This window comes from Schistocerca nitens, chromosome 1, assembly GCF_023898315.1.
Source record: "Schistocerca nitens isolate TAMUIC-IGC-003100 chromosome 1, iqSchNite1.1, whole genome shotgun sequence".
Classification (NCBI taxonomy): Eukaryota; Metazoa; Arthropoda; class Insecta; order Orthoptera; family Acrididae; genus Schistocerca; species Schistocerca nitens.
Genome location: NC_064614.1, coordinates 700,675,292 through 700,680,225, shown reverse-complemented (window position 1 = coordinate 700,680,225; position 4,934 = coordinate 700,675,292).

Genomic DNA, 4,934 nt, shown 5'->3' with positions numbered 1-4,934 from the left:
TACAAAGTAATACAGACTGTACTTAAGAAGTTCGAAATACCAGAAAAACCATTTCACCTCAGCAAAAAGTGTAATAAAGCACATCAAGAACCGCAAAACAAGGGACAAGGGTTCAAGTATTCAAAAGTACATAACAAGTTCGATTATGTTCTCTATTATATATTGTTATGTATGACATATAGTCTAACGGCTACTAATAGATTTTAGGCAACTGGTGTATTTAATTTAATTTATACCGAAATATGCAGTGATGTAACTTCACATGTCAGATGTATCGTACTGTACTGCCACTAGTTGACAGTAACTACTACTTAAGGTCTAAATGGTCTGCAGCAGTTAGTTTGCTCGTTTCCGTCAGCGGGACAACTTCAACTGAGTTCCTATGTCACGCAGGATGGCGTCTTATATTGCTTATGGTTATTATCTCAGTAAATGTAAGGTGATCGTATACATGGCATCCTGCACCAGTTATCTTTTCTTTTTCTTTTTTTGTTCTCTATGAGTGTGCTCAATACTCTATATATGTCAATATATTGCGATTATGGGTAGGTAATGAACGTATAGCTCAGTGGTGTAACGTCAGTGGCGACTTCGGATCAGTTCTGTAAATTTTTATATTTTTTACGTGTTGCAACAAACATGCTGTTAGTTACTTAACCGCATTGATATTACAGTATAATTATATACTTTCCATAACTGTATTACAACATTTTTGGTTTAGATAAGATGTATTGACCTATCTTTCGTTTTAAACCTTTACAGATACAAAAATGGCCATTGCACTGGCTGAAAACGATTATTTGCATGAAAAAATTTCCGATCTAGGCAATAAAGTTCACTCATTTACAAATAGCTTGGTGTCCACGCTTTGAAATGTGAAGTCGGTTGATATGGGAAACCTCCTACGTAGTTTGATGTCTCCTTGCCATTTTGTTTAATTCTATGTGTTCTAGTAGCGCAAAAAAGTTTAATTGGCTTCACACCCAATATTGTACGCAAACGAAAATTAAAGAAAGAGAGCAACTGCGATAAAATATTATCTTTCGTATTATAATTTTTCTTCGTTTGTGCTTGAGGGCACCAGATACCTCCAGGTCTCTGGGCAGTGACAAGATTTTCTAGTTTTGTAAGAGTTCGTTTAATCTGGGAACAGTGGTTTATTGTCCGAGCTAGTGAATAGAAGCTAAGAGATAAAAAACTGCTGTACAAAAAACAAAAGTACAATATGGAGATTTGGATTACAGAGCTGTACCCAACAATTTAGCAAGAGCTTCAAACTTCCAAATGGTGGAGTAGCAGAGTATCACCTAGACATCAGGGCATTGCGTTTGACATGGTCCATCCTCAACCTGTTTAGCCCAAATGCTGCCCTGCAGTTTGGCTGAGACGTCTGTGATGACTTGATGATTAATTATGGCAACAAGGAAGCTTGCGACTAATTATTCTTCAGAACTTGTTATAGTGGGTTCATGCACTAAGACTTCATGAATTGGCTGCATTATGGATGGTTGGGTTACGAAACTTTTATTAAAAAAGTCTCTGGTGTTGTTGAGCTACAGTCATACAATAATTTTTAAACGGAAACACCACCATTTGAACGCATTGTTGTTTATTTAACTACAACTCAGGTTTCAGCCTCTTATGCCATTTTCAGATGATTGAATTTATGTCGTTAACATATATTGCAGGACATCAAGCGCAAAACTGGCCATAAGTTAAGAAAAATATTCGCTCCCCACGAAATGCAAGATGTAAAATCATCATCTTGTAAAAACCCAAAGTATACCTGTTTTTATTAAATGTCATGTGCTCTCACTATTATTTACTGATCTTACTACAAGATCATTTTGTAGAACCCAAAGTAAACCCGGTTTTATTAAATATGACGTGCTCCAGCCATTATTTAATGAACTTTTTACAAGATGATGATTTTACATCTGGCATTTTTATGGGGAGTGAATATTTTTCTTAATTGATGGCCAATTTTGAGCTTGATGTCCTACATTATATGTTAATGATACAAACTCAATGACTTAAAACTATCGTAAAAGTCCGAAGCCTGGGTCGTAATTAACTAAACAACAAATTTGTCAAATGGCGGTGTGTTCGTTTAAAAATAACGTGTTGAAGTTTTTATGATGTTATCACAAGTCATCATTTCTGGGTGGTGTTTCCAAATTCTTTTGTAGGTCAGGGAAGAAGTTAAAATTGTTTTATTATTTTTTACATTCAACCCATAATTTCACATTAAGCTGGTGTTCCCTTGTTCACGTGACATGTATAAACTCTGTTACAGTTCTTGTATAAATCTAATGTTTATGTCCTTGAATAAATGTACAAATTTACCAGTACTGGAACCTTCAAGTAATCCATTCGCTACCACATATGACTTCGTAATTCTGTGCTCGATACCGAAAGAACGGAAACTCCTTAGAGGGTTCTTCCTAAGGTTATACACCTTCTTGTGCTGAGCACACGTATTTTACCACACGTCTGACCAGCAAATACAAACCTTTTAAATTTTTGTAGATTATTATGAACTCTTGTCTGTATGTAACACACCAAAACCACAGCTTATTCACAAGACTTTCACTTGTTTCAGAAACGTGCTTAGCACGTAAAAGTTACGCGCTGAGAGTGACTATATGGATCGATTTTAGTATTTCGCATTTTAAACATTTGATAAGATAACGCGAAAGAATATCCAGAATATTTTTTATGATAGAGTTATTGTATTCCAAGAGTTAGATACGAATGATTAATAATGTTATGAGACTACAACTTGATGATCATTTGCTGGTTTCCAGGTTTAAAGGTCGCTGTTGTGTAAGTCGTCTCGAGTTCTGATTTTTGGACGAATATTCTCAGAATTCATCGAATAGCCTCTCTAGTCACGCTCTTCCGTGTATTTCAAGATGTAGTTTGGTAGGGCTTGGGTTTTATTACTCGCCAAACATTATGATAGTACCAGTATTGTCAGACTTCAGAAACAATATTCTATTTGAACTGCTAATTCGAGATTTTGTGCCCAACTGCTGGGTGAAGGGGAGGACAAAGAGAAACGAAAGCGAGCGACGCCATAGTCGGGAGCGTGTGTTACTCAGGAGAGAGGAAGACCTCTCCGGAGACAGCATTGCCGCTCTTCTGAATTGACATAGTGCCAACAGACTTGCGGTGTGGAGGGAGTATCATTAATTTACATTGACTAAAAATTAATGAGTTTGCACTGCCGCTGTACTGCGACCCTCTTAGGCGTCATTAAGACGTGAATATCTTCCGGTCTATAACTAGCGGTGGCCATTAAAGCGGCGTAATTTGCAGCTCATTATCTTGAGTTATTTGCACTCCTCGTGAAAAATTAAGTGTCCTCAGTTAGCTTTATTTCAATACATTTCTCAGATCCTGCCTTTCATTCACATGTTTTAATTATGAAGGGCTGGGACACGGATGTATTCTGTCCTGTGATTCTTTCAACAGGAAACGGTAGTCGTCAGGATAGCTTTCGGGGATGAACGCTTGACAGCATAGCGTTCCTTTTGTTACTTTCTAATGACGTGTTACGTGAATTTATCATTAGTGTGAATCGTGCGGCTCTTGTTATTCACGCGAGCGAGAGTCGACAGTTAAAAGTTCTTAATTGCACGTACCAAGCAACGTCGAGATGTTCTTCATACACGGGTCTTGCGCACTACTTTCTCCAGTAATTTCCTCCCGATTTCTCTGTTCACTCTGCAACAGAATGAAACCTCATGTAGATAAAGATACGTACCCGGACTCATTATACCGGGTGTTGCAATTGCACGTTCGGCGCAAGTACTCTGTTGCGTGGGAAGCAATACTGCCGTAAGCAGGGTGAAGCCACCGCATGAGACGCCGGTCTGTTTCTCACACCCTGTGTTAGATGCTGCTGTAACCAGTGGCTCATATTCAGAGACTATGTAGGGGAGACCGAGCCACGTTTACACGGATTTCTTTTCGGAATTTTTAGAAATACACTCCTGGAAATTGAAATAAGAACACCGTGAATTCATTGTCCCAGGAAGGGGAAACTTTATTGACACATTCCTGGGGTCAGATACATCACATGATCACACTGACAGAACCACAGGCACATAGACACAGGCAACAGAGCATGCACAATGTCGGCACTAGTACAGTGTATATCCACCTTTCGCAGCAATGCAGGCTGCTATTCTCCCACGGAGACGATCGTAGAGATGCTGGATGTAGCCCTGTGGAACGGCTTGCCATGCCATTTCCACCTGGCGCCTCAGTTGGACCAGCGTTCGTGCTGGACGTGCAGACCGCGTGAGACGACGCTTCATCCAGTCCCAAACATGCTCAATGGGGGACAGAACCGGAGATCTTGCTGGCCAGGGTAGTTGACTTACACCTTCTAGAGCACGTTGGGTGGCACGGGATACATGCGGACGTGCATTGTCCTGTTGGAACAGCAAGTTCCCTTGCCGGTCTAGGAATGGTAGAACGATGGGTTCGATGACGGTTTGGATGTACCGTGCGCTATTCAGTGTCCCCTCGACGATCACCAGTGGTGTACGGCCAGTGTAGGAGATCGCTCCCCACACCATGATGCCGGGTGTTGGCCCTGTGTGCCTCGGTCGTATGCAGTCCTGATTGTGGCGCTCACCTGCACGGCGCCAAACACGCATACGACCATCATTGGCACTAGAGATGGGGGATCCGCTCTTGAACTAATTCATAGAGTTCAATCTTTCAAAGGAGTGAACAGTCAGTGATTCAGAAAAAAAGAACGGTAGCTCCAAACGTTTCCAAGGCAGAGAGAGAGAGAGAGAGAGAGAGAGAGAGAGACGGAGCATATCAGCAGCGCCTCTGCTGGTCAGAGCACAGTGCACGCCACACAACACAGCCAGCGCCGGCCTCTGCCCTGCTTCGACCTTGGCTGCCTGCATTGT